This window comes from Ochotona curzoniae, unplaced genomic scaffold (assembly GCF_017591425.1).
Source record: "Ochotona curzoniae isolate NIBS_2020 unplaced genomic scaffold, NIBS_Ocur_1.0 contig_66, whole genome shotgun sequence".
Classification (NCBI taxonomy): Eukaryota; Metazoa; Chordata; class Mammalia; order Lagomorpha; family Ochotonidae; genus Ochotona; species Ochotona curzoniae.
The window spans coordinates 23,440,430-23,450,940 of NW_024466512.1; the positions used below are offsets into that span (position 1 = coordinate 23,440,430).

Here is a 10,511-nt window from a genome sequence, read left to right on the forward strand (position 1 = left end):
ACAATCCCTAGTGCTAGTAAATACCAGTGTCAAAATAGGTATTTGTTGAATGAAGCATTGTTTTTATTTATTTAATGTTAAATCTTATTTGAAAGAGCCACTGATTCACTCCCCAACTGCCCAAGCAACGTACAGGGCTTGGGCCAGACTATACCTGGGAGCCAGGAACTCAATCCAGGTCTCCCAACTGCATAAGTTGTTACCTGCAGCCACCCAGGGTGTGTATTAGCAGGGAGCAGGATTCAGGAACAAAGTGGAAACTCAAAGCCAGGCACTCTGATACGGGTGTCAATGGCTCAAGCAGTATTTTTAACTGCAAGGCCAAAACCACCTGTCCCTGAAGAATTAATAGGAACAAGTACTATGATGGCTAAGAGCTGGGCTCTGGGTTCAGATTTTTAACTGTACAGCCTGACAGCTGTGCAGCATCTGGCATATAATGAGAACTTACTCAACACAAGTTATTATTGTCATTAACGTTTTTTGAAATGGCAAAACAATCTCCAGTTAGTTTTAAAGGATTAGATTTTTGAGTACAGATTTTCTTCAGCTACAGCTCATGTCTGCTTGGCAAACCAGGTAGCAGTGATATAGAAAGCTATTAGGCATTTTAAGGGAGCCAGCAATTCTGTTTAGTGTTAACGTTTTAGTGTCAGCTTTTGCCACCCCATATTTTAACTTTATCGATAATATTGTTTCTGTGGCTATTGTATTGGTTCTGGATAGCAACTCCCAAATGTCAGCGTGTGAGTACTGTCCAGTAGCTGGCTAAGCTACTGACCAACAACTGCTTATATCCCCTCGGGTTTGTGGCACCTCACCAAACTCTCCTGATAATTCTGCTGCATACTGAGATTTGAAAACCTAGAAGCTAAAAAATGAAAATGAAACAAAACAAGCGGTTACAATCAGCAACCCACACGATAGAATCAAATGGCAGGCACGTTGATAGAAGTTACCAGCCTGGATGGGTGGCTCTGGGAGACAGCGTGCTGTTGGCAGTAGGCCCTGGAGGCTGCTGTTTCCTTTAGGAGTATGCTGTAGACGAAGCAGCCCCACCTCAGATGGAGACGGCTGCTGAGAATCTGCTATGGGCTTGTCAGCCAAAAGAGAGGGGCGCTAGGGCCAAGCAGGCAACCGGGAGTGCCACAAGCAGCCCTGGCCAGCTTGTAGCAGGTAGTGTCAGAGTTTATCAAAGGGATCCCAGGACCACCCACATCCAGAACTACTGTGTGTTTGTTAAAAACACAGATTTCCTGCCTTTCCAGACTTTCTGAATGAGGGTCTGTATGCGAAACATACTCCACATACATCTGACGTTATACTGAAGTCAGAACCGCAGAGAGAAGGGTGGGTTGAGCCAGCCACTGCCATGTTGGGGCGTTGTGGTTTTCACACTCCCTGGCTAACAGCAACCTGGCTGAGCTGGAGGCCCAACGTGTCCCCCTACCCTCCTGCTTGTGGAACCTCCGGCTGACTTCTCAGATCTAAAGGTGCCAAGACCAGCTGGAGGGGACGAGTCTAGACCCGATGTTTGTAAAGTAAAGTATCATTTTGTTGGGCTCCTGCGCATTAGACACATGTGTCTGGGGACCACTGAAGGGACATTTGGTTCTCAGAACTGTCCTGTTAAAAAATGATTTCCTCTTGCCAGAGATTGCAGCCATGGTAGGTTAGCCAGATTCTTCCCAATGGGCTGCGAGGGGAACAGGTCCTCCTGGCCCTCTTGTTTCAGGTGAGCCAAGTCTTTTGTAGATGACACCTACTCTGTTACCTGTCAAACAGAAGGAGACGAGCGGGGGCTCAGCTGCCACGGGGGACATGACCACCCTGGTTTGCCCATCAAACTCTGTCAGGCCATATGACTTACAGAAATGAAAGCAATCGGAGAGGGACAGTCAGGAGCTGTCAGCAGGACCCTCATGGGCGTTGGCAGGCAGCCTCTCAAAGGCCTATGGCTCTCACTGTGCTCTGACGTTCTCAGGTCCAAAATGCCTGCATTTCAATCAGAGGAAAAGCAGCAGTGGCCTGGGGCTGAGAGGCTCAGCTGGGTGAGTCATTCCGCTCCGTCTGTACTTCCAGGACGTAATGGCCAGTTCCAAGAGGAAAGGCCAGCAGACTGGAGAACTTTGCCCAGACAGGATGCACATCCTGGGGAAGGGGGCTCTGACTCCACGGAAGGCAGAGCTGACAGCGACTTTTAGAGTGGAGCCAAGGAAGGATTTTCTCAGTACTCATGGCAAGATGCCTCCAGACGCAGGGTCTTCTTCCTAGGGGAAACAACCTAAGGAGCCAGAGAGATGGCCACACTCAACGTCAAGTTTGACGTTCAATAGATAAGCCATCTAGAGAAATCGATGCCACACCCAGGATGAAGGAGTAAAAGCCCTAGGTGCCCTAGCAGTTTTTGTCTTGAGAGATACTATGAATTTGTCTCATTTTTGCCAGCCACTATACCATTTGTTATAAAATTAAACATTCAGGATTATATTATAATTAGTTTAAGTGTTGTGTGTTCTAAGATTTCGGCTGGTATATGATAGTCAGCAGCCCTGAAATGCGCTTTGGAGAGTTATCTGATTAAGTAGTGTGTGAATATGTTCTTGTAAAACATTTAGAGATTTACACAGCAAATGTCCCTTTTCCTCCACTTCCCTGTTCCCGGAAGTCAGCCCTAATGAGGTTTCTAAACATTTACATGTACATGCATGTCTATGTGCACACGTCTTACATGAATGAGATCCTGTACCACCCACTGCTATGTAGCAGGGTTTTGTTTGATTCACTTAATAGGTTATGTCTTGGGGACATGACCATGGTGGCACACGCAGGTCTGCCTCCAGCATTTTAACATCAGCACAGTGTTGCACTTATGGATGTGTCCTACTTTCCCAATTACTCATCAATTGGTGGGCAGTAAAACTGTTCCTAGCATGTTTGCTCCTACAATGTTGCAATGAGCCTTCATGCTCATTTTTAAAAAAGATTTATTTATTTTTTATTACAAAGTCAGATGTACAGAGAGGAGGAGAGACAGAGAGGAAGATCTTCCATCCAATTATTCACTCCCCAAGTGACCACAACGGCCGGTGCTGTGCCGATCTGGAGCCAGGAGCAAGGAACTTCCTTCCGGGTCTCCCACACAGGTGCAGGGTCCCAAGGCTTTGGGCCGTCCCTGACTGCTTTCCCAGGCCACAAATAGGGAGCTGGATGGGAAGTGGAGCTGCCGGGATTAGAACCAGTGCCCATATGGGATCCTGGTGCATTCAAGGCGAGGACTTTAGCTGCTAGGCCATGACACCAGGCTCCATGCTCATTTTTTAAAAGACTGATTACTTTGAAAGACATACCTACAGGGAGCGCGAGAGAAATTTGCATCTGTTGATTAGAGCCAGGTCTGGGCCAGTCAGAAGCCAGGAGCCAGGAACTCTGTCCTGGTCTCCCACATGAGTGGCAGACTCAGTTACTTGGGCCACCATCTGCTGCCTTCCTAGATACATTAGCAGAGAACCGGATCGGAAGTAGAACAGCTAGGACTCAAACTAGTGCTCAATATAGGTCACAACTTGCAGTTTAACCCACTTCACCACAATACCAGCCCCTTAGGTTTTACTTTTTTTACTTTTTATTTTTTCAATTTTATTTTTAATATTGTTTACATAGTTGAGAGGGATGCATACCCATGAGGGTCTCTGATTAGGGTGGGGAGGGTCAGGTATGGAGGAAGGTGGGTGGGACATTTGTCAGTTGTTTTTTTTTTTCCTCCTGTGTCTGCAGGGGAGGAGGGGAAATGGGCCACTCCTTGCTGTCAAACTGCATCAGCACCCAGGGATGGAGGATGCTCATTTGATGATACCTTACAGACCCCAATGTGGGGAGTGTTCCAAGGGTGTTACTTGAGCGGTCTTGACAGCTCTGAGAAATTGTTAGTTTTATTGCTACAGGGTTGAGAAAATCTTCCCAAGGTCTATTAGTTGATGAGCCTACCTTAGTGCATCCACAGACCCAGGAACATGTTGCAAAGGTTGGCCAGGATTGTTCAACCATTTCTGCTTTCCTTTGATGAAGCAGTTGACGCCCCCTGCTGGCCTAGACAAGCTGGCCATCCTGTCCCCTGTGTGTATCTGGACATGCTGTTCGCCGGGCAGACATCAGCCACTGCGGATGTCTAGTCCTGCTACATGCACTTGAAGGTAGGACCACACATCCTGTGACTTTCTCTGGGGCTGGGGTCTGAGTCCAGTGGTCTTGCTGGGGAATCCCTTAAAAATTCTTGCCTGGTGTGACTTCAGATTTGACTACTGTATATACCAGCCAGGTTCAGTCTGTCACTTGCACCAGCCAACACAGTTCCGCCCCAGCCTTATATCTCATTTGAACTGATGGATGCTGTGACCCAGCCCAGCCAGACTACCACAGACCCACTCCTCACACATACCAGTGGGTGTCTCAGCCTAGTTTGGGTACCTGCAGTAATCCCCATCAGGCCTGCCCCCGGGCCCTGGTTTCTGCATGTGCCAGCCTCTGCAGCAGCCTAGCCTGGTGCAGCCTGTTTCCTGTCCAGCTCTTGTGCACAACAGTGGGTGCTGCGAAAATTTCTTTTTCTGTCTCTCCCTCCCTTTCTTTATTGCTCTACCTTTCAAAAATGAATAAATCTGAGAAAGATACACACACAGAGAGAAGCCAAGTGCTAATGAGATGGATGACAGTTATTAAGAGTTAATTCTGGATGGAAATATGCTAATGATCTGTTATACAAAAACACACATACAATTGACATGACTGTACTGGATGTTTGAAGATGGTCAAGCTGGTGCTGCACGTTCACCACAGTTAAAAAAAAAAGGGTTCTGTACTCTAAGTCCATGCTCCAAACCACTCCACAAACATTTGAGTTCCTAGTACCTACCAAACATATCTTTTTGTGTGTGTGTGTAAGATATCTGGGAGTACACTCTATGGTGTTTGTTCTCAAAGAACTGATGAACAGTCAAGTTGAAGGAAAAAGTCTGTGTGAAGATTAGTAACTTCAGGAAATAGGATGGCAACAGAAGAAGAGAGACAACACGGAGTCTTATAGGGGCTTAGAACAGGCAGGAATATCTTCGGGCTACAGCGATGAAAGCACTCGTTAGGTACTCTAATGATGTGCAAATGTCGTAATACGTATCTTCTAACTTGAGTGTTTTTGTAAATCTGAGAGTATTATCTCTGCTCAGCAGATGAGGAAACAAAAAGACTGCAAGGTTTAGCATTTGCCCAAGTTCACGTGGCAGTGTTGGGAACAAGGCGCGATGACTTCCAGCTCTTGTTTCTGGTGAGATTTATTTTAGTTGAAAGAAAAGTTGAGAGGGTCAGAGTGGAATCCAAATGGGCTAGGAATACTGTAGTGAGGTATTCGCTAAAGTTAGACTCTGTCCTGTCATGCTGCCAGGGAGCATCAAGTAACGCTTAGTACCAAGCTGCAGCGTATTTTTCCGTTGCTATTTACTGCACGAGGGAAACTCAAACCATACTACGATGGAGTGAGGACATCGTACGAGGCTTCAGTGTCACAGCTATCAATGCACAGCTGCTTAGCCAGTTGCGTGGAAGATAGGCTTCATTCACTCAAAATACATGTGCTCCCTTTGAGCCAGTTTTGTTCTGACACAGGTATGGCAGACAAACACTGACCGGCAGAATAGAGTTACACACATTTTAAAAACCACATGCAAAAAAAAACCCACATGCAAGCCTGGAAGATCAGGAGCCTTAGCTGTGTTCACACAATAACTGCATTTATTATCCAGGTTCCAACCACGCTCTATCTTTGCTGCACAGAATCCATATCTGAGGGAGGTACCTATATAAAACCTTCTGTTTTCACTAATTCCCACTTCAAGGCAATGCAGACCCCAATGTTCTTTCTACATAATTTCATCAAAATACAAAGAGACTCTAGTTTTCAAAAAGCATATGCTGAAAGCTTTGCTTTTTTATTTTTGGTTCTCAGCAGGGTGCATTTCGCAAAAACAAGGGCAGTGCTGCCCTCTACTGCTTGATGTTGGAATTGTAGAAATACATTTCCCTGGCTCTGCCACCTGGGCCCAACAGGCTTAAGATAAAACATTACCGTTATACGCTGTCCCTTTAGGAGCTGTTCTAAAACACAGTGTATTCTTGGAAAACACAAGGAAAACTGAATTTGTTTCCTTCATTATATATTCATCAATCACCACCTTTTGTCCAAACCAGGATTTTATGTCATGACCTATACACAAAAGCAAAAAAAAAAAGTTTTTGGGTATTTTTTGGGGGGAGGGGGACAGGTGAGAGGAGACAGGGGCAGGGGGCTTAAAATATTGCTCTGGAGGAAAGAGACTGTACTTTGTGTGATGCATGTAGGGAGAAATGAGGCAAGGAGAGACTGTGACTTCAGATATGTAGTCTTCCCATTCCTTTCTCACCTGCAGTGGCTTCATGTGCTTTTTGCTAAGGTGATCCACAAGCATTTCCTTCTTTGCCGAGAGTAGTAGCGCTTCTACCACACTGTGCTTCAGGGGAAGACAATACAGAAATATGAAGAGTGATTATTAATATATTTACTTTCTTATCAAACATGTCTTACCTGAATGTCTGAGATTTTACAAGTTGTATCATAGGCAACGCTTTTTTTTTAAAGGATTTATTTATATTTTATCAGAAAAACAGATTTACAGAGAGAAGGATAAACAGAGAGAAAGATCTTCCATCTGCTGGTTCACTCCCCAAGTGCCAATAATGGCCAAAGCTTAGTTGATCTGAAGCCAGGAGCTGGCTTAGTGGTGTATTGGCTAATCCTCTGCCTGTTGCTCTGGCATCCCATATGGGCACTTGGGCTATGGCCTGGCTGCTCTACTCCTTGCTTGTGGCCTGGGAGGGTGGCAGAGAATGGCCCAAATCCTTGGGACCCTGAACCCATGTGGGAGAACCCTCTGGCTCCCAGCTTTGGATCAGCTTAGCTTAAGCTGTTGCAGCCATTTGAGTGAACCAACAGATGGAAAACCTTTCTCTCTCTCCTTCTCCCTCTGTAAAATCTGCCTCTTAAATAAGTAAATAAATATTTAAAAAACAAACAAACAAACAAACAAAAACTATTTTAAAGCATAAGCCTGCAAGGGACCAACCAGATCAGATAAACTTTAAAGAAACCAGTGTAACCATTACTCTAACCAGCAATGAAAGTTCCATCTCTTGGACACCAGTAATATTTCTATAACTGTGTTAAACAGGTATATGCATCAACACTAAGCAAACAATCTTACATTGTTTCATGATTTACAAATAGGATTATTAAAATACAAATTAATTTATCAAAGATCCAAAACTAATTGGATTCTAGGTTCAAGTCCTTGCACTGTTTTTCTATGCTGCTCACAAGCCAACGGAAATGACAGATTTCAAAGACAAATGCCTATAAACACCTGTGACTGTGATGATGACCCCAGTTTACACTTACAGAATACTCATAAAGTATGCAACTCAAATAATTTTATATGAAATAATTAATCACAGTAGATCATTTAAACCTCACCACAGGACTGGCCGTTAGCCTACTGATTAAAATACACATATCCAGGACAGGTACTGGGGCACAATGGGTTAAACTACCACCTACATGCTAGTATCTCATATGGACACTGGTTCGAGTCCTTGCTGCTCCAGTTCTGATCCAGCTCCCCGATAATGTGCCTGAGAAAGCAGCAGCAGATGGCTCAAGTGTAAGCTTGGGCCACCCACATGTGGGAGACCTGGATAAAGTTCCTGGCTCCTGGCTTTGGCTTGATCTAGCCCTAGCTATGCGGCCATTTGGGGAGTGAACCAGTGGATGGAAGATCTCTCTGTAGCTTTGCTTTTTGAATAAATACATCTTTAAAAGAAAAAAAAAGATGCCCATAGCCCACATTTAAATATCTTGATTTGCTCTGCAATTTCTGAGTCCAGCTTCCTGCCAACTGTAGATCCTATTAAACGAGGGGCACAAGTGATGAAGGCAGGAAGAATTAATGGGTCCCACCCAAGTAGGAGACCTGGACTGGTGGTGGATGTTGGGGGGCATTGAGGAAGTAAACAAGCTCTGGGAGCCGTATGTGTCTCAAATCCACAAATATCCCAGTACCATCTCCCTGTAATCCCAGTAATATCTCCATGCTACAGGTCAGGAAACTGAGGCCTAGAGAGGAAACGTGGTTCCAGAGGCCATGCCTCAGACAATCAGGCTACACTGCTTCTCGAAGTAAAAGAGCACGATGATTTCTGAGTGGTGCCGTGGCGGTCACATTCGCCAAGCAGGAGTCCTAAGTCCTGTTGATACTGCTGTTCATACAAAGGTCTCAGCAGCTTTCAGTAAAGCTATGCACATTAGAACATTAGAACACACCCACTCCAGGCCTCACTGGACACGCCCTTCTATGAGAGAAGAATCACCAAGGACTTCTGCGAGTTCCAATCCATGTGTTCAGGTTGGGGGAGGAGTCATACATGAGGGAGGGAGACAGAGAAGGACCAAGATATGACTCACCATGGCACAGGGAGGAAACAAGCCAGTTCATCTGAAGGGAGAGGCTGAGAAACTATCACTTTCCTTAGCAAAAGACTCACTATAGTGGCAGAACAGCCCTTCCTAAGGTGGCTCTACCCATCTGATCACCCACTAGTCCTGCACAGACCTCCTCTCACCACTTTGGTTTTTAAAGAAACACTTAGTACACAACCCGGCTTCTAAATAATATCCTACCCTTGGTGCCGGCACACGCCCAAAGAGAAGCATTCTGAAGCACTTTGTGCTTGAGTGCGAAGGGTGACAGGCGCCTCTCTCCCTGACTTGTTCCTAAGTTTAGATCTTCTGGGTATTCAGGGGCAGGTGTGGACTGGCTTAGAGAGCCAGGCAGTGGCCTCTGCTGTCCTGCCTCTTACACTCTGGGACAGCACCACTGAGCCCTGACAGCTTCAGATTACCAAGAGGACACTCTGAAGGAATCCACTCTGGATGAAGCCAGTGCAGGGTGGGTTTCCAGTTCCTCTCTTCTTTCTTTTGAAGAAAAGATGGGGCCAGGGAAGCAGAAGGGAGCTGACAGAAGGATGCTGGAGCAAGAGTGTGCTCAGCATAGCCCCTTCTCTTCTGCCCCTTTCCTGCCTCACTGCCTGGCTGCCTACTGTCCAGGCAATGTTTGGTTCTGAGTTTTTGTGCTTTAATTAAGCATTCGGCAAAAGAGGCCATGTTGAATTAATTCTAAGTCAAAGTGTTAAAATTAGCCATGACCTGGAAAGCATTTTGTTTATTTCAAGACTGACATTTTAGCTGGAGGGTCTGGCTTTAGGGCTCAGGATAGAAGGACACTCCACTTAAATCCTGAAGAACTCCATATCTCTGAGGACAGAAGTTTGAACCTTGGATCCCACTTGACACACAGCCTTTCGTCCCCAGCCCTGCCTACCCCCAATTACTACCCTTTCTAAAATTTGGGGTAGGGGACAGGCACCTGGTGCCTAAGTTAAGACATGGATTGAGACACCCACATCCCCTGTTGGAGTGCCTGGTTTGAATCCCAGTGCTATTCCCAATTCCAGCTTCCTGCCAACACACAGTCTGGGAGGCAGCAGGTGATGGCCCAGGTATGTGGGTCCCAGTCACCTATATGAAAGACCTAAATGGGGCTCTGGGACTCTGGCCTTGGCCTGGCCTAGCCTTGACTGTGTCAGCAATTAGGAAGTGAATGAACAGGATGGAAAAGTCATTTTCTGTTTTTCTCTCTTGCAAATAAAATGAAAGTAAATTAAAATTCAGAACAGATGTTTTGGGGACATGAAAACTGTGTATGACATTAATGGCACTTGCTTTGTCCCCATCAGCACTGGCTCAGTTCTGGAGCTGCTTAGGTTGCTAATAAATATTTATTTGGCCTTAGTGAAGTCGATAGTGTTTAGGTAACCTAGGGTTGGTTATTTATCCCACTGGGAATGAGGTAGGCAGTTACCATGATACTGTTGGCCAACACTGTGAAGATCATACTTTCAAATCAAATTTTGGGCAACTCAGGACATCATACTCCCCTCTCTGCAGCTTCCCTGGGTTCTACTGTTGGTAGCACAAACAGTACACTGCCATTTGACCTTCAGCGTCTTTCTGCAACTCATGGAGGAGGAAAGTATTGTTAATACAACGTGGTGGGCAGTTCCTTTTAAAATCAGAGGTGAAGTTTCTCAAAAGAGGTAGATGGTGAGGTGAGCGCAGTGGTGGAACAGTGTAACTCTCCACCCTGTGGTGCCAGCATCCCATACTGGCACCAGCTCATGTTTTGGCTGCCCTATTTCCAATTCAGCTCCTTGCTTATGGCCTGGGAAAGCAGTGGAGGACAGCCTAAGTCCTTGGGGCCTTTGCACCTACATGGCAGATGCAGAAAAAAGCTCCTGGCTTCCAGCTTCCAATCAGCTCAGCTCTTTTCATTGCAGCCATTTGGGGAGTGAACCAGCAGACAGAACACCTCTCT

The 10,511-nt window shown here is 45.8% G+C and overlaps 1 long non-coding RNA gene across 1 annotated transcript; it reads right to left on the reverse strand.

Moving 5' to 3' along the window:
* Positions 1 to 4,929: 4,929 nt before the first annotated feature.
* On the reverse strand, positions 4,930 to 8,408 carry LOC121163995. The gene is made up of 3 exons (XR_005884994.1): positions 8,208 to 8,408; positions 6,450 to 6,536; positions 4,930 to 6,253 (listed from the first exon to the last, which is right to left on the reverse strand). It is a non-coding gene; the product is annotated as an uncharacterized LOC121163995 (long non-coding RNA).
* Between the last annotated feature and the right edge of the window lie 2,103 nt (positions 8,409 to 10,511).